General features: G+C 42.7%; 1 long non-coding RNA gene across 1 annotated transcript in view; it reads left to right on the forward strand.

Annotated features, from left to right (window-relative positions):
- Positions 1–13,925, forward strand: part of LOC147027943 (uncharacterized) — a 30,211-nt gene extending 16,286 nt beyond the window's left edge. The window contains exons 2-3 of the long non-coding RNA XR_015056905.1: positions 12,265–12,432; positions 13,459–13,925. This is a non-coding gene — a long non-coding RNA (uncharacterized LOC147027943). The remainder of the gene's footprint in view (positions 1–12,264; positions 12,433–13,458) is intronic.
- Positions 13,926–20,122: the final 6,197 nt, after the last annotated feature.

Below are 20,122 nucleotides of genomic sequence, written 5' to 3' on the forward strand. Positions count from 1 at the left end.
AGATGTTTAAAGGTTGGCACAGTTGGATATTTGCGAAGTAGGCCCACATTATCTGCGATGAGGCTCCAATTATGCCGAACCCGATGCCAAGTGCAGTTCCATTAAGTTTAATCTTCGCTTTTTACTTTGCATTGCATTGCAGTTGTGTTCGGACCCCTTACGTCATGATGAGACCCTCATGGTTCAAATCCCATTTTTTCTTGTGCTTGTATTTATCATCCTGTAACTTGATTTGTCAGTTGTCTTCAAATTACCTTGTAATTGTACTCACGTCATTGTAAGCCTTTGATAGTGTTGGCAGGATCGATGCCAGAGGTATGCAAACTCACCTCTCAGCTATCTAGCCTGGGTTCGAATCTCAGCTATGAACTCTTATCCCTGTGTTTCGCACGCCAGATCAGATGCGTGTGCTGTCCCTCAGATGGACCTTAAACCAGGTGTCCCATCTCTTAGCATGAGTTGGTGGACCTTATACGGATCCCACTCCACTGTGTCATTCACCAAGAGTGGGTGAGCTATCATCACCACCATGAACAAATTACAAATTCCTCACCAAAACAACAGCTGCGCTGCCAGCAATGATGCAACCAGCACCCACAGGCTGAAGACAAATTGAATGAATGAGCCTTTGATATCATTGAATAGAATTAAGGGCATTTGCTTTGGAAATCCCATCCTGTAAACATTGCATTAATTGTGAGTTGTGTACACATGCTATAGAGTATCACGTGGTGCATCAGAGTATCAGATCATCTTAAAACCCACAATCCTTGTGAAATATGATTTATTATTCATAAGCATTCCCTTGAAATTCTTATGAGCTGTTCCTTCAGGGTTATTTAGATTCCCTACTACTGTTCAAATACCTCCAGGGAAGGTCTCTCCTCATTCCTTTCTTTAAAGGAGGAAACCTTGGCAATGGAAAAATATGCCCCCAAAGGAATTGCACAAAGTGATGCAGCATTTCTGCAAGCTTCATGTTATTCCTCTGCACTTTATACTTCTGCCTGTCTGTCAATCGGTCGACCTCTTAGGTTCAAGGTAAATATGTCACGTGTTGCAATGAGATGCTCTTGAAGTGAAGGCAAACTTGGAAATGAATGATAATTTCAATTCAAACAAATATCTTAAAATATACTTGAAATTAATCGACACTAATAAGTGTGTGTGTGTGTGTGTGTGTGTGTGTGTGTGTGTGTGTGTGTGTGTGTGTGTGTGTGTGTGTGTGTGTGTGTGTGTGTGTGTGTGTGTGTGTGTGTGAATCTCCTCCAGAACTCAGAAACCATAAAACCGAGCAGCCTGAAACTTTGCAGGCACACGAAGAAAACTCCAAGGAAGTAAATGACTGAAAATTGGATGTTTGGGTTGTGATGACTCTTTCACCCGGCCGAGTATGATGACAGAGTCGAATAAGGATCCTCGAATTATACGTTTTATTTCAGAAGACCACACTCATGCGGAATGTGGCACAATGACCCTTCAGTCAGGTGCCTCCTGACCACATTGAGATTCTTACTTCAAAACAATCGTATATATATATATATATATATATATATATATATATATATATATATATATATATATATATATATATATATATATATATATATATATACATATATATATATATATATATACATATATATATATACATATATATATATATATATATATATATATATATATATATATATATATATATATATATATATATATATATATATATATATATATATACATACAGTGGGGAGAACAAGTATTTGATACACTGCCGATTTTGCAGGTTTTCCCACTTACAAAGCACGCAGAGGTCTGTAATTTTTATCATAGGTTCACTTCAACTGTGAAAGACGGAATCTAAAACAAAAATCACGAAAATCAAAATGTATGATTTTTAAATAATTAATTTGCATTTTATTGCATGAAATAAGTATTTGATACATCAGAAAAACAGAACTTAATGTTTGGTACAGAAACCTTTGTTTGCAATTAGAGATCAGACGTTTCCTGAAGTTCTTAACCAGGTTTGCACAGACTGGAGCAGGGATTTTGGCTCACTCCTCCATACAGATCTTCTCCAGATCCTTCAGGTTTCAGGGCTGTCGCTGGGCAACACAGACTTTCAGCTCCCTCCAAAGATTTTCTCTTGGGTTCAGGTCTGGAGACTGGCTCGGCCACTCCAGGACCTTGAGATGCTTCTTACGGAGCCACTCCTTAGTTGCCCTGGCTGTGTGTTTCGGGTCGTTGTCATGCTGGAAGACCCAGCCACGCCCCATCTTCAATGCTCTTGTTGAGGGAAGGAGGTTGTTGGCCAAGATCTCGCGATAAATGGCTCCATCTATCCTCCCCTCAACACGGTGCAGTTGTCCTGTCCCCTTTGCAGAAAAGCATCCCCAAAGAATGATGTTTCCACCTCCATGCTTCACGGTTGGGATGGTGTTCTTGGGGTTGTACTCATCCTTCTTCTTCCTCCAAACACGGCGAGTGGAGTTTAAATCAAAAAGCTCTATTTTGGTCTCATCAGACCACAGGACCTTCTCCCATTCCTCCTCTGGATCATCCAGATGGTCATTGGCAAACTTCAGACAGGCCTGGACATGCGCTAGCTTGAGCAGAGGGACCTTGCGTGCGCTGCAGGATTTTAATCCATGACGGCGTAGTGTGTTACTTATGGTTTTCTTTGATACTGTGGTCCCAGCTCTCCTCAGGTCATTGACCAGGTCCTGCCGTGTAGTTCTGGGCTGATCCCTCACCTTTCTCATGATCATTGAGGCTCCACGAGGTGAGATCTTGCATGGAGCCCCAGACCGAGGGAGATTGACTGTTATCTTGAACTTCTTCCATTTTCTAATAATTGCGCCAACAGTTGTTGCCTTCTCACCAAGCTGCTTGCCTATTGTCCTGAAGCCCATCCCAGCCTTGTGCAAGTCTACAATTTTGTCCCTGATGTCCTTAGACAGCTCTCTGGTCTTGCCCATTGTGGAGAGGTTGGAGTCTGATTGATTGAGTGTGGACAGCTGTCTTTTATGCAGATAACGAGTTCAAACAGGTGCAGTTAATACAGGTAATGAGTGGAGAATGGGAGGTCTACTTAAAGACAAAACTAACAGGTATGTGAGAGCCGGAATTATTACTGGTTGGTAGGTGATCAAATACTTATTTCATGCAATAAAATGCAAATTAATTATTTAAAAATCATACATTTTGATTTTCAGGATTTTTGTTTTAGATTCCGTCTTTCACAGTTGAAGTGAACCTATGATAAAAATTACAGACCTCTACGTGCTTTGTAAGTGGGAAAACCTGCAAAATCGGCAGTGTATCAAATACTTGTTCTCCCCACTGTATATATATATATCACATAAAAGCAGAACTGGGTGTGGACTAAAAGTGTGTGCTAAGGGATAAAAAAAATAAAGAAATAAATGTGGCAGCAGGCTTCTTTCCCCCTCCCGAGGGGCCCTAGGGGAAGTTGAATCTGTCAATTCTCAGATTTGCAACCCAACAGTTTATCTTGCAACCCAATGACTTTCTAATCCTCCTACACCGGCACATGGTGATTGCAAACGCGAAACCCTTGGGATGACTAAGAACAGGGATGTGTGGGATATCAGCATACAATGCAGAAACAGTTTTCCCAAGGACATGCTGTTGTTCAGCTGCAGAAAAACAGGAAGAGCCCTAAAGGCATTCCGGAGAAATAGTGAGAACAATATGAAACATTTAAAGCAACATTTTAAGGTAAGGTTCGAATCCCGACAGCTGATTAATGTGCACCTACTGACTATTGATTAGATATTTAATTATGGATCAAATGTGACCACCAACATATCATCATTCCTCACAGTCCCTCCTTCGTCATATTTGACCATACTTCGCCATTCCCAAAGCTCACCGAATAGGTGGGTCTTCATTTGACAGCTGAGTTGACTACTCTTAGGCTTCGCCCCCCCCCCCCATACGGGATTTGCAAATGCCGTGAACAGCCAATGACAGCCCACAAATGAGAAGCCCCCGACTACTGGTGGCCTGGGTCATTACTTGTCACACTTATTTTTCCCTACTGCCACATGTGTCCCATGTTTATTCCAAATAGAGTGAGGAAGTTTATTCCAAAGGCAGGAAAAGCAGAGGAATGAAAGAGTGAAGGTGAGCAGTGATTCGTGATTTTGGTAGTTTTACCAGAAGGGGGTTGTTGGTGGACTTTGAGCGCCATGCGGAAATATGGTGGGGAAATATTGCAGACAGACTGGAGAGGAGATGGTAGAAGACAGAAAGACCACCAACCTGCCTGCAGTGAGACAGTGAGAGTCCCAAAGACAGCCTCATCATGGGAGATACCAATGATCCTAAATGCCTTGGTTTCCCCAGCGTGAAGCCGAGAAAGGTGAGAGGCAGGAGCACCAGCCCAGAGGGAAGAGCAGTACTCCATCAGGCTGCAGACGAAAGCTTTGTATGTGGTCAGGAGCTCAGGTTGGCCAAGGAAGGACTTTGCACGATGGAGGATTCCCAGTCCATGACTGGCTTTGAATGCCACCTTGGAAATGTGAAAGTTCTTGGTTCTTGACAGTTCTTGGAATTTGGTTATGGTCATTTTCTTGATTTCTGCATCACTGAGTCCAAAATAAGTTGTATTCACACCTCAATTAGCAATGGCTCATTCTCTCTTTTTTTGTACCTCAATATGATACTTGGTCACAATGCTTTGTTTTCAATGTTAACGCTCGATGAAATCATGAGGTCGTATGTGAGCGGTACTTCTATGTTTTCTGTGATTGCTTTTGGTTTGTGTTGCCACAAATTCTCTGGTACTGGGATATCTAAGTTTTTGCAGATGTGCTAGCAGGTTACTTTACAAACTCTGTTGTGTCATTGTGTATCCAGCTATATTGGCATGATATTGAGATATATATATATATATATATATATATATATATATATATATATATATATATATATATATATATATATATATATATATGTATTGTTACGAATTTGGAATTCAATTGCACACAACATACAGGTTCCCTTCGTCAGCTATGTCGATAAGTGCATGTTCCTTAGATAGCTCACCTTCCATTGTTTAAATGTTTTGAAATCGATTAGATGCGCTGCGGATCGATGTAATAGTTAGGGAGCAAACAATGGAGACGTCCCTCCCCCTCTTCTGCAAAGAGGAAGAAGAACCCTGCGGTGACGTCACTAACTCCCTCCCACCCGTGGTTGAGGGGGGGGTGGATCACGAGGGCATGAGTCACGCCGGGTGTGGGGGAGGGTGTGCAAAGGCTAAAGAGGACATCTTTCTTTGTTCAGAAGGAGTTCGTAAAGAGTCCCGTGGGAATCTCGTGGGCTGAGTTCGTGAAAGTCCCGTGTGAAGAGTTCGTGGACTGAGTTTGTGTGGGAGTCCCGTGGCAGAGTTCGTGGGCTGAGTTCGTGGGAGGAGTAAGCTTTTTACTTCGGCAGTTGGGGGAGTCGGGAGGAACCCAGAAGCCAAGGAGCTGCGTGGAAGTCTGGGCGGCGCAAAGGAGACGCGAGCTGGAGGCGCAGCCTTGCCTGCTGTGTCGCGCAAACCGCGCGTTCGTGTGGAGAGAGCCGGAGAGAGCTCGCCTGCCACACGGAAGGCCCGAGCTCGACCGCGGCTACGCTAGCTACCGTGGGGAAGGAGCATCGCGGGTCGCCCAAGCGCGTTCGTGTGGAGATAGCCGGAGAGAGCTCGCCTGCCACACGGAAGGCCCGAGCTCGACCGCGGCTACGCTAGCTGCCGTGGGGAAGGAGCATCGTGGGTCGCCCAAGCCAGACACCACGAGAGTGCAGGTAACCTGCAACAGTCTCGTGGGACTCGTTCGGTCTGCCAAGTCCCACGCCATAAAGACCCAAGAGGTCCAGTGTGACCCCATTACCTTTGATGGGGTCTTTTTCCTGCTTTTCTTTCGAATGAATGTTGTCAGGTCAGGCTAGAGTCGCAGGGCCAGGCTGAATGCCAGAGCTGAGCTGTTCAGGGAGCTGAGGCGTAAAACTGTACGTGCACTGAGGGTGGACAAGGAGGCCCATGTGCGAGGAATCTGTGAGGGGGTAGAGCATCACCTGTGGACAGGTGATTCTCGTCCCGCTTACAGGGGAATTCGTGCATTGCGTTCATCCAAGCCCATCCCTCGGAGCACTGCAGTTCGAGCAGAGAGTGGTAGGCTCTTGACAGAGGAGTCTGAAGTGAAGGCCCGCTGGGCCGGTTACTTTGAGCGGTTGTACCAGGCTGATCCCCCAGCTGTCAAGTTGGACGTCAAGGGTGTTACAATCCCTGTTGCTGACCCTCGAATCAATTGTGGTCCACCTTCGCTTGTGGAAACACGGGCTGCGGTGAACCGGTTGAAACGGGGCAAAGCTCCAGGGATCTGTGACATCCATGCTGAACTTCTCAAGGCTGGTGGAAATGCTGCACTCGTGTCGTTGCATGCAGTTTTGTGCTCTGCCTGGAACACAGGCATCATCCCAACTGACTGGAAGAGGGGCCTTGTTGTCCCTCTCTGGAAAGGGAAGGGTGATCGCCAAGACTGCAACAACTACCGAGGGGTGACGCTGCTCTCAGTGCCGGGCAAGGTCTTTGCTCGGATAATTCTTGATAGGGTTCGCCACCATCTGCTTGAGCACCAGCGTCCAGAGCAGTCAGGCTTTACACCAAAGAGGTCAACGATTGACCGTATCCTTGCCCTTCGTGTCCTCACCGAACGCAGACGAGAGTTTCGGCAGGGGCTGCTTGCAGCCTATGTTGATCTCTGTAAAGCGTTTGATTCAGTGAATCGGATGTCCTCTGGAGGATTCTTGGTCTTCGTGGGGTGCCACCAAAACTGATCGATCTGATGTCTGAACTCTACTCATGTACTGAGAGTGCTGTGAAGTGTGGTGGTACCTCCTCTGACTTATTTCCAGTTGTTACTGGAGTTCGTCAGGGGTGTGTACTGGCCCCCACACTTTTCAGCACTTGTATGGACTGGATTTTAGGGAGGATGTCAGAGAGATCAAGCTGTGGGGCATCGTTTGGGAATGTCAAGATCTCGGACCTTGATTTTGCAGATGATGCAGTCATCTTTGCGGAGACTTTAGACATCCTTTTGGGGGCCCTCGAGGTGCTGAATGAGGAGTCGGAGCTGCTGGGATTACGGGTTTCTTGGGTCAAAACTAAGATCCAGGCTTTCAGTGACATCTTGGATGCTGCTGTCCTGTCTGTGTCTGTTTGTGGTGAGGATGTTGAGGTCGTGGAGAGATTCACTTACCTTGGCAGTGATATTCATGTCTCTGCTGGCTGCGAGTCAGAGGTCAATAGACGTCTGGGTCGGGCCTGGGGAGTCATGGATTCACTGGATCATGGGGTGTGGCGCTGCCGGTACCTGTGGAGGAGGACGAAAGTCCGAGTCTTCAGGTCCTTGGTACTTCCAGTCTTGCTCTATGGATGCGAGACTTGGACTCTGACCAAGGATCTGAGATGGAGGCTTAATTCCTTTGGTACCAGGTCTTTTCGGAGAATCCTTGGCTATCGCTGGTCGGATTTTGTGTCCAACGAGCGGTTGCTGAGAGAGACTCGGATGAGATTTGTTACCTGCATAGTCCGTGAGCGTCAGTTGCGGCTGTATGGACATGTGGCTCGTTTTCCTGATGCTGATCCTGCTCACCAGATTCTCTCAGCGAGGGACTCTCATGAGTGGAGGAGGCCAGTGGGCTGACCACATGCCTCGTGGTTGCAGCAGGTTGACTATCATCTCAAGGAGATGGGGATGGGCCTGGCATCTGCCTGGGGGATGGCCAGACGGAGGCCCCTGGAGTACCGGCGGAAAGTGGACGCAGCGACGCGCTGTTCTGGCACATGCTCCCATACCTGACCTGAATGTTGTGGCGCCAAGTCCCGTAAGTAAAACTATGTAAGTGACTGTACATTAATAATTGCTTATAGACTGTTGTAGTTCTTTTGTTGCTTGTATAATTGCATACATGTTTTGCCTTATTTAATTGCATACGTGTTTCATTATAATAAATGTCCTTGTGTGAATGTAAACCTGCTCGTTTCGTCCATTCCCTCATTGACTGAACATTTTGTGTGTTGGGAGTTAGAAAGCCGTTGGTTTGCCGGAATAGGGGGACATTTGGACCGACGGTTCTCAGCGATTACGCCGCTCGGAATCTCGCTCGGACAGGCTCGCCTCGGCGGTTTGTTCCGTACGAGATCCGTCGAGGGTGGAATACCCTGGTAGTTGGATCACGTGGGTATTTAGGTACATTGAAGATTGGCAATCGACCCTACCCCACCTGATCTGCCGATTGGCATATTTCGGTTCTTGTACAAGGACCCGTCGCTCGGAGTTAACTGGGCGGCGATCTCTATTCCGGGCGATCGGTTGAGCCGACTCGACTTGCGGCTCCGTTCAGAGCGGTCGGTTGGCGGCCGACCCCCTGGCCTGCAACAATATATATATATATATATATATATATATATGTATATATATATATATATATATATATATATATATATATGTATATATATATATATATATATGTATATATATGTGTTCATTTGAGCCTGGTGTTGGTGCAGTGGTTAGGGCAGCGGCTTAGGATCCAAAAGGTCCTGAGTTCAAGCCCCGTTGGGCCACTGAATTAATACACCAGGGGGTTGACTCAGCCTGTCATCCTTCCGAGGTCGGCGAAATGAGTACCAGTCTACTGGGCCGGTGTATACCCTGGTTAAAATAGGTGTACCATTTCCCTGTGTCGTAAGAGGCGACCAGGGTTGCGTCAGGAAGGGTATCCGGCGTAAAACATGTGCCAAATCACTATGCGGATCATAACGGATGATCCGCTGTGGCGACCCCTAACGGGAGCAGCCGAAAGAAGAAGAAGAAGATATTTGTGTTCAGTTATTAAGCATAACATATTATTCTCTTTGCTAACCCCACCTCCACCCCTGACCTTGCTATCTTTTTTTTTTCCTCCCACCACTTTCATTCTCTGTCTTTCTCTTGCTGTCTCTGTCTCTGTCACTCTTTCTCTCTCTGTCTTTCTCTCTCACCCTCCCTTCTCTCTCCCCCTTCCTTCTCTCTGCCCCTCCCCCCTTAATACCACCCTCCCCCCATCAGCGAAGCGACGGGTTGTATTTGATAGTCTATAATAATAAATGTCAGTGTGTGTCTCCTCCATAACTCCAAAGCCATGAAACATAGCAACCTGAAACTTTGCATGCTCACTGAGGGCACTCCAATGGAGTGCATGAGTGAAAATTGTGTGTTTGGGTTTCTTAAAACACCCCTTTTGAAGATAATTAACGGCCTTATTTAATTATATCATTTATCAGGCACATCCCCAGACACCTCCATGCATCCTCGGGTACCCCACTCTCCCTTGCTGGGGTCTTAATTCGCCATTTTGTTCGGCCTGCTCAACAGTGCTTTGACTTGGAACATGCCACAATGGTTAATTAACAATAAAGTGCTCAAAATGTTTTTTTTCACTTTCCACACTCATATCATCGAAAGCCTCATCTACATACCTATGAATCGCTGAATACATTGTTTTTGTAAGTGCTATAGTTTTCATATTAGTAGCTTGGAGAGATTTCATGCATTACATGATGCGATTTTCCATGATCTACTCTCACAGGCCAATTAAAGTATATCATCGAAATATAATTTGAGTTTGGAAGATCGTATCATGTGGACAAAAAAATTGAAATCTGGAGTGAAATCTGAAAATGTTCAGAAATCGGCGATCAGTTTTTTTGCGGGTATGTGCCATTACCAATCAGCTTGCCACCACTTGCCAAGCCCAGCCGTTCCTTATCAACCATTTCATTGTACTGCTTGCTTGAATGCTTAAGCAACTTGCTGGGCACCCTTTTGTCAACAGCGGTACAGTTCGAGCCCTCACTTCCAGTGAGCCCTGGAGAGAGGCACACGAGGAGATACCCACAACAATTTGCTGTGCATCCAAGTGAGTCAAATTCCAGGACAGGGCCCATGTGGACAGACCCACATCGCATACGGCAGCAGTGTCGCACATGACATGTTCCATGACTCGTCAAACTCGTGAGCCCCATGTTCCCCGAAAGAATGCGTTAAGGTGTAATTGCTTAGGCCGTCATGGTTTTTGGTAGGATTGTCATGATTTATTTATTTAATTGTGATCATCGTTGAGCGGCCATGCTTTCTCCCCTTCCTCATGTCTTTATGAATAAACCCCTGTTTGATGAAAATTTGTGTGATCATCGGAAGTGGGCTCCATAGAACTGAGGAAATTGGCTTATTAATCCGTTAAATGGACAAATTGGGTCTGCACTTACACGTCTCAATGTGGATCGCTAACCGCCTTCACCCTGCTATCTTGTCGGAAATACCGCCATAGTAGTTGCGTTCGGAAATGCCAATTCGCGCCAAATTAACCCAGCGGACGTGGAGATTTTCTCGTGCCTGACACGTTGGGCCTCAAATTGGTCATTGAAGACCATGTGACCGGAACAATATGAAACCATCTTACATCTGGCATCACTACGACGATACAATTTGTGGGAGGAAAATGCTCATGATCTGATCTACTGTGTGGTTGGAAATAAGATTTCATGTTACAGGTTTGCACACAACTTAAGTTATGAGAAGTGCTGCCACCATAATGGCAAAGCAAAACAAGTGACTTCAAGAATAAAGACCATAATTTCTAAATTTTGAGGTAGCACATGAAAGCGGATTGCAAAATCTTTAGTCGCTTTCCCATACGGTTTTACACAACACCCCACTTTACAAAACCAAAGCCGTGGCCGCAAAGGTGTCGCTTTACAGACTGCAGTGCTGACTGTAAAAGACATTATTTATTTATTTATATATTTTTAATCCAGGAAAATGGTTAACTGGTTTTAGAGGTGTCTGGGATTTATATTTTTGGGAGGCACATTATGCGTGTAGAGAAAGAAAGTCTGGAGAAGTCAACCGTGAGTGAAGGAAGAAGGGGGAAGAAAGAGACCTTATGTGTTGGATGAATGGGGTATAAAGACTGAAACCAAGCTGTCTCTACCAAGGGTGTGTTCCATGAGCACTCAACTTGTCGAGCTCTCGCCAAGTGGCATTAAGCACTCAAGCAAGTACTCCAGCGAAACGGCTGATAAGGAATGCCGAGCTTGGCAAACGAAAGCAAGCTGATTGGTAATTGAACACAGCCCAGAGCTTCAAGAAACAATGCAGGATCGGGATGTTCGGAGAAATCTGAATATGAATGTCACCAGAAGTTGGTGACAACTTGCTGCAACTTTATATACATATATACTCTGTTGCAGAGTGTCAGTGTTGTGGAAGCAGTTTTTTGGCAAGGTTTATGCTGGGTGGTTTGGCTTTGGTTTCCCAGCAGGAATTTGTCATATGTTCATGGTGCTTGCGATAGCTCGCCTACTCTTTGCATAGGGCACCATGGGATCTTTCACATTCACCAACTAATGTGGGTCGACAGGACACTTGTTTAACGTCCATCCGAGAGATGACACACACATTGATTAATCACCCTACCTGAGAAACACTGGGCTGACAGTTAAAAGCTGGGTCGGTATACAAACCTTGGCTAGACAGCTGAGAGGCGAGTGTGCGTATCACTACACCATCCTACCAGCCTAGACACACACACACACACACACACACACACACACACACACACACACACACACACACACACACACACACACACACACACACACACACACACACACGTCTTTCATTCAACATAAAATTGCAATCAATAGTCCAGGGTTGGATTATTGCTTCCATGAAGATTGTAAAAACAATGTTGCAAGGTAGTTCTAACAAGACAGAAAACACAGGGATGAAAAAACTTGTAGTTTGAAAAAAAAACCACCAAATATAGAATGAGAGAGCACAACCAACGAAGGATCGAGTCCGAAGTTGAGTGGCCAAAGAAAGCCAATTGATGGTCGAAACATCCAACCTTTGATGCTCTGAGTTTGGTAGGATAGTGGTTCAAACCACAGCCGAGACATACCAAAGACTTTTAAAATGGTATAAGCCGTTTCTTTGCTTGACACTCAGCATTTAAAGAATAGATCATGGAAAAACAACCATTGTGCAGGCTTGATGGGCCAAATGGTCTCATTTTGCATTGAAGTTCTTTCTCAGGATATCTAGAGACATGACAGAAGTAAATAGACACCTTAAATTTATTCATTTCTTCTGTACAAAGCAAGTTTTACTCGGCGATTTGTACGAATATCGAACTATTTATTTGCAGAAACGAGTTCCTGGGTCTTGTATGACAACTATGCCTCGAACACAGGGATCACATGATCTTTGCGATCTTCAAAGAGGACGAATTGTTGACCAATCGGAAGATGGAGTCAGCCAGCATCAGAGAGCTCAGAACCTTGGCATTCTGCTTTCTACTTTCTACTTTCTACGGGTCAACAAGTTTGGACATTTATTGTTGGTTATAATTATGAGTAATAATACACATTACAAAGTGACTCCCTAACCAGTAGACCATCGTGATTATATAGTTTATTGGTATTAATATGGTGCTGAAGTTATTTAACATCAGCAATATTGTGCACAACGATGCCGAAATTAATCTTTTGCTTTTCAAAAAGTCTGGTGCTGATAATGTTCCCAATTTTTTTCTGTCAGTGTCAGGTCTTCTTCTGCAGACTGTTTGCACCAAATAGCCATTGGTATCACGACAGTCTCCATGTCTCACATTGGCTCTAATTCAATTTGTTGGTCTATATACTTCAACAGCTTTCCAGTCTCTTTCACTGCGATGTTCTTCTCTGATGGGACAGATACTTCTGCATTATTATTATTATTATTATTATTATTATTATTATTATTATTATTATTGTTATTTAATTACTTTATTCCTATCATTCTAATTATCCAGAATCTCATCCTGAGTGAGCATGCACATCACAAGTAAGGCAATTGCTTCAGTCTGTCTGGCTAGCAGTCAAACAATATTGAAAATCATTCCAACCTGGAAAGTTGCTGTTTTTAGGGACGTCATAAAGGACTCGAACAACAGGCACAAATATCTAATGTAGCGTGTAAGATAGGGTGGTGTAAAACACATTGCGTCAAAATAGCAGGAAATTCCAGAATTAATTTATTTATATGACTTTTGCAATCTTTCTTTTATTTCAATTGAATTGTGTACTTGAACACTGTAAAACACAATTCACATGCAGTACTTTGCACTTTCAAAACCCTTCCGTTTCGCGGTGCTTGGACATGTTAAATCGGGTGGTGTTTCAGGGTGATGTATCAGACTGCTTCAATAATGCTAAACTTCCACAATTTTTTTTAACTATCTTTAAAATAATTACTTTATTTGAATTGAAGTATATACTTGAACTCTCTAGTTATTATGATTATTATTATTATCAATTGTCCTGTGCCTTTTTACTGCCCATATCCATGTGTCTTCAAACAGCACTGTAAGATCCGTTGTTGGTGCACACCTTGCCGTCCCACTAAAAGTCACCGGTCTTGGCTTTCATGGGGATCAGAGTGCGGGTTTGCACAGGTGAGCCGTGGCACACAGCGGCGTGTGCACACCACACGCTATGTGTTTTGGATATTTTACAGGGCTTGTAATTGCTGGCCAAATGATGTCATTATTCACTGGTTAAAGTTGATGTATCTTTTTTTTTAATCACTGCTTTTCCTTTCGCTTGATTGTATTTTTCTACTTGCTCACCCTCACGGTACATGAGTACATCCCTCCTAAAATTTCCCTATGGAAATCGCTTATAATTCCACTAGAATTCTTTGCCTCGATCTTATAGGATTCCAGGGCATTTTGGTAAAGTTAACTGTTTGTTGTCTTTTGTAAATTTCATCAATCACCTATTTTTATCTTGAACATACTGTACATGGAGTGATTTTGAAGATAGCATTTTGTGGCTCATTCTCATATTATTATATGTGGCTCATTATAATATGTGGCTCATATTATATTCTGTAATAAATGTTTCCATTATTATTAAGTATTACTGTTTTCTAACGTTGTCTATGAGACTTCAAAATAACTGGTATATAATCTGTACGAGTATGGTCCTTCCAGAATAGCCTTGAGGTATGTCTACCCACCTTTGAACTGTCCAGCTTGTGTTCGATTCCCGACCCAGCTATAAACATGAAGGGCAATGCAGCAATGTGTGTGCTGTTGGTGAATGTTAATGATCCATGTCTTCTGCGAAGTGTAGGTGAGGTATTGCCAACACCATGAACAAGTTACAAATTCCTGCCACCTTCAGTCGAACGTCAGGATTGGCCAACCAGTTCATTTGTGAAAAATGGGCCAAAATCGTTTCCCTGGGCAATCTCAAAAGAAGATTGGAATAATTGGGGCCGTTAAATGAAGTAGAGAGCGATAATAGTTTGAAGTGGAGTTGACCACATTACGAGGAGTAACCAATCTCCCATGCTAGTTCAAAGCAACGTTTTGATGTGGTGCACAAAAACCATAATACCCATGGGATTCCCATTTTGCAGACACACTGAAAATGACTAAACGTTTTTGTCTGTGATCTGAAGCATCTTGCCACAAGGTGGCGGACTTGGTCAGAGATGGAACAACGAGCTGTTCACACAAAACTACCTGATGAAAGTGTCCTCTGTCTGAAGTGGCCAGTTGTCCCATTAACCAAATGGTCCAAAACTTGGATTCTGATTCAACCTTTTTCACTTTGAAGACAATGTTTTGGGAAGATTTTGAATCATTATTTCATTTCGTATAACTATTTTTTGAACAACTCAAGATAGTCGTTTGGTTTGTTACTTCTCAAGAACCAGATTACCGATGCATTGTAGAAAGTTCAGGCTTGTGTATGAACTGGATGAGGAGGAGGAGGAGATTGGGACCATACTCTGTGCAGAGCGTTGGTGCTGTTTAAGCAGTCTCCTTAGCTATCGGGCACAATCCTGGATGGGTTGCCACTCCGACACAGTATACCAGCATGCTGACACTCATTTTGCCGACCACAGAAGGATGACAGGCCGAGTTAACCCCTACCTGGTATTAATTCAACAGCTGAGTGGGATTTGAACTCAGGACCCTAGGATCCAAAGCCCACCATCCTTACCATTAAGCCAACACCAGGCATAACTGGTTGAGAGAGAGAGAGAGAAAAGGCAAAGTACAAACAATGGACCAGAGAGGAACAGGTAAAGTGCAAACAGACAAGCAGGAGGACGAGTGGAGGGTACTTGCTGTTCTACTCGCATGCTGATTATCCAGATGTATGTCGAGGTTCTTTTCATTCTTTAAAACGTTTTTCTGTCTTGCAACAAAATCCCTCCATTCATTTATTGGCCTGTGTTAGTATTCGCTAACACAGGCCAATAAATGTTCGAATACCTTCCTGGTCTGAGAGCTTTTGCTCCACATCAATTGCCATTTGTAAAATGTTCTGCTGCATGAGACCCGGCTTGTGGGAGCTTCATTAGTTCAGTGGAAGATTTTTGGCATTCAATTCTCCATAAATTTACTTCATTGTGTAAATGATAGTGTTTCCTGCTCCAGAGTTGTTTGTGCATTCCCCATCTCACCTGGGATGTTCCATTCTCAGTGCAGAAAGCAGTGCAGGTTTCCACAAGCCATACTGCCTGGTATTCTGCTCTGAAACATAATGTTCATCCATGATCTGTCGTTGTTGCTTTCTCACCTACTTTTTTGTTTTGTGAGAGCATGTTGCCTCACTCATTTAGTTTTGAACTCTTATCTGCAATTTGTGGCACAAATTCCTTGATTCGATCTCTTCACTTTTCCCTGTCATGCTTCTTTTTATGACTATTCTTGTACTTATTTTGGTGTTTTCTTTTTATGTTTTTCTAATTATTGATGTGCATCATCAGTGTCCATGATGCCTCAAGACAGGATATATATATATATATATATATATATATATATATATATATATATATATATATATATATATATATATATATATATATATATATATATATATATATATACTGAAATGCAAAAGAAACTTACCACTTGTTTGAAATGTAATAAAATTGTAACAGTTCAAAATAGAACAAACCAACAATTGCTAATTGAAACATTGGCATTTCATTGATGACATGTCAAGTTTTTGACCAAGATACACCATCTCATAAGTTTGTTCTACAGTACAGAACAGCACAGGGTGCAATGTCAGTCCCCTTTCAATAGTGTGTGTGACCACCATTGTTTTGGATACAGGCAGTGCATCGTCGGCGCATACTGCCGACCAGTCTTTGGATGGATTGCTGCTGGATTCTGCCCCACTCAGTCCTCAATGTCTGAAGCCATCTGACTTAGGACCATCTGCCTGTCCTGCCTTGCAGTGGTGACTCTTGGCCTCCCTGATCGAGGTCTGTCATCTGCAGAGTTGTGGAGGGTGTCTCTGTCCACCAGGGCCGATATCGTCTGGTGTGAACAGCCAAGGCGACGTGCCACCTCACGGGGGCTCAATCCGCCTTGCAGTATGCCCAAGGCACACTGCTGTTGATCCCTTGACAATCGTGGCATGTTGATTGAAATGTCCATTTTGCACTGGCCTTTTTAAAGCCAATATCAAGACATCACGTGCAGCTCATTAAAATCATCCCGTACCCCTTGGCTAATCACTGACAGTCAAAACGGCTGTTCAACAGCTGTGCTATGAAGTGACCATTGAAGGTTCAAGTGACCATCTGTGACCGTTTTGTCTGACAGTGAGGACACTATTGTCCACAAATAAGTTCACACATTTACTACACGCAGTGTTATTGTTGATATTTAAAGGTTTAAAAGGTGGTAAGTTTCTTTTGCGTTTCAATATATATATATATATATATATATATATATATATATATATTTTTTTTTTATATATGTATATATATATATATATATATATATATATATATATATATATATATATATATATATATACATACACACACACATATATATCCATGCCTGTCGTCAGTGCGTTTTGTCATTACCCCGTGTGTGAAGCACAAAGCGAGATTAAGCAATCAATTCACTCTGTCTGTCTAAAGACGTCAGTTAATGATCGACGAACTATTTTATTTCAATTACATTTTATATTCTGAACACTGTAGAACATGAATCGGAATAAAAACCTGCAGTTTAGCAGAACTTTGGCTTGGAATTAGGTATTTGTAAGGAATCTCGTTCCAAGTGCGCATGCACACCGGACTGAAATAGTTGTTTTAGTTTGCTTGTCTGGCAGTCAAACAAAATTGAAAATCATTCCAAACGGGACACTTACTGTTTTTGGGACCTCATAAAGGACATAGATAACAGGTACAAAGAATGAATGTAACTTGTTAAAGGCAGTGTGCCAACAGTGGTAAATGTCTGAGAAAAAAGTTTATTTGTTTGTTTTTTGACAGCGTTTAAAACTTTTATTTTATCTGTATCGAATTATATATTGAACACCGTAGAACAGAAATTACCTGTTTAGCACTTCAAAAAAACCTCGAGTTTAGCAGTACTTGGACAAAATATGTCATTTTACGCCATCTTGACCAATCATATTTGCCGCTCACACTCTCATTGTTGGGGAATACGGTTTTGCGATTCATACAAAATCTTGGCTCGTAGGAAGAAAGTGTTGAAAAGACCCTTCCCATTTTCTTTTTCTCAAAACTGCTTGCTAGTTGTTTTATGGCCCACACTTCCGATCAAATCTCATACCATCCCATCACCATCACCAAATATATACACTGGCTTAGAAGAAAACAAATATTGGTGCCCAAAACTGAAAATACAGTCCAGCAGCGAGGTTGTTTGTTACTGCAGAGCAAAGTGACTATTTATATTTTTAAACAAATTTGCGCAACAAGCATCCGATAGTCTAACGGGTTTTGCATGCTCTCTTTATTGACCATGAAGGCAATGCTGACGTCATAGCATTACCACACGTGATGCAATGAGTATTTCTGTTGAATGAACGTGTGGAAGGAATGGCAATCAATTTTGATTAATTACTGAGATGGTGACTCTTAATCATCACATTTGTTTACATTTCACAAAGTGTGATACAAAATAACAACTGTGGTCTTTTGCAAATAATGCAAAGCTTTGCTGCTTGATCAGTAAACAGGATAAATCTCTTAGTGGAAAGTTTATTAAACATGCGTAATTTCCCACATGGTTTAAAATTGGAACATAAACACGAACGAAGGCCACTTTTTTAAAAATCAATTTATACAGCAACAGAATGCTTTTCAAAGCTTGTTGATATCTACTGACCTTTGCTATCCTATTATTGCTTGCTTTATTTGCCCGTCCCCCACTGTGCGAGGGACGGGGTTTTGCAATCGTGTGTGTGTGTGTGTGCGTGTGCATGTGCATGAGTGCACGTGGCATACCCCTTTTTACCATTTGAGCTTTTGCCATCAAACTTTCAATAAACCTTTACAATGAGAATACAGAGAACATCAAGTAATAAAATTTACATTCTTAAAAAAAATTATTTCGCTGTTTTCGTCAAATTTAGTTTGAGTACAACGTGGATGCGGACGGGCTTTGCATTTTAAAATGCTTTCTCGTTCGACATTGTGCTCCCTTATTATTTGATTTAAATGACAGATCTGTGAGCTATAATTTGTCATATGCAAGAAATAGATTTGGTTTAAATGATTTTGCCAGTGGAGCAGGTTGTTGACAACATAACCATTTCTCATGAATTATTTCCCAATCCACATACTTGTAAATCAATTCATCCTTCTCTCACCTTTGCTATCTCGAATGGTTAAAATATCTTCTTTTTTTTCCCCACATTGTGATAAGTATGATAGAAACAGGGCATACCACTTTGGCATTGAACTTTGCTGTAACGAACCATGTGTTTGTCAAATAATTTAAAGTTCCATTTACCATGAACATGAAATGGCCTAACCTGATTATGTGAAAGTCAGTAAGCAATTTGAGTACGTTTTCTGTGTGTATTTCGATGTGTGGTCTGATGGTTGTACCTGATGCTTGATGTAATCTGCACTTTTTATTAGAGGCGGACTTTTCAGAGAGAATGATATAATTCTGTGGAGGATTCTAGCCAATCAGTGAGGTTCTGTGAGTGTTTTTATTTTTTTTTTTTCTGAAGAGGCAATATATAAGGAGCCTTCTTGCACTTTAGAGCTCATCCATCAGTCTACTTTGAGTTTTTGCTTGCATTGCATTTGAAACGATAACGGCACTTGGTAGAGCACATACCTCCGCCAGACTGAACAGTTTACATTGTTCAGGCTGGATCTGCATCCAGAACATCACCAAAATAGAATCTGCTTCTTGTTACCTACCCATCTCATCCACCAAGTTTTGTCATAATCCATCCACAACTTTTTGAGATATCGTGCTATCTAAAGTTGTTGGCCCTATCAATAGTGAAGAATCACTTAAAAAAAAATATTGCATTCAGATCCGGAATCGAATCTTCACCAACGTCGAGTCATTTCGTCCTTCTCACACATCCAACCTGTCCACCAAATTTCGTCCAAATCCTTCCATAACATTTTGAGATGTCCTGCTCATCGACAGACAAACACGAGTGAAAACATAACCTCCATCCACCTTCGTTGGCAGAGATAATAATTTGTCGATTTTGTTTGCTTCCTGCTTCCAAAAGGCAATGTTTGCATTTGGGAAATCATGAGGGACACGTTGATGACATCGATGAGCAGGACAGGTGGAAAGCTCATCTGAGCGACAGATGAGCGAGGCCGCATTGATCGTACAACCTTTGATCTCTTGGTTGACCTTGTGTTTTCAACCCGTCAAACAGAAAAGCCTCTCGGTCTGTATAAACATGATGCACATCCTGGGAGCTATGAGTTTCCTTTAAACGAACACCTGTTGGAGATATTTATCGAAGCATATCGGATCTGTCAGAGAGTGCCTGGTAGCCACATCTTGCCTGAAGTGTGATTATTGTGGCAGGAGATCTGGAGTGAGTGAGCTTTCAAGCAGAAAACCAACGGGCCTTTGCCAAATCTTCAGATGTTCTGTTTTTGGTTGCTCTTGCTGTTTTGGTTGCTCTTGCTGCGACTCCTCTATATTGATCTCTCGGAACCTTGAGATGTGTTTGGGCTCCAGTTCC

This window comes from Eptatretus burgeri, chromosome 4 (assembly GCF_056783735.1).
Source record: "Eptatretus burgeri isolate ZD-2024b chromosome 4, Ebu_testis_v1, whole genome shotgun sequence".
In the NCBI taxonomy this organism is placed as follows: Eukaryota; Metazoa; Chordata; class Myxini; order Myxiniformes; family Myxinidae; genus Eptatretus; species Eptatretus burgeri.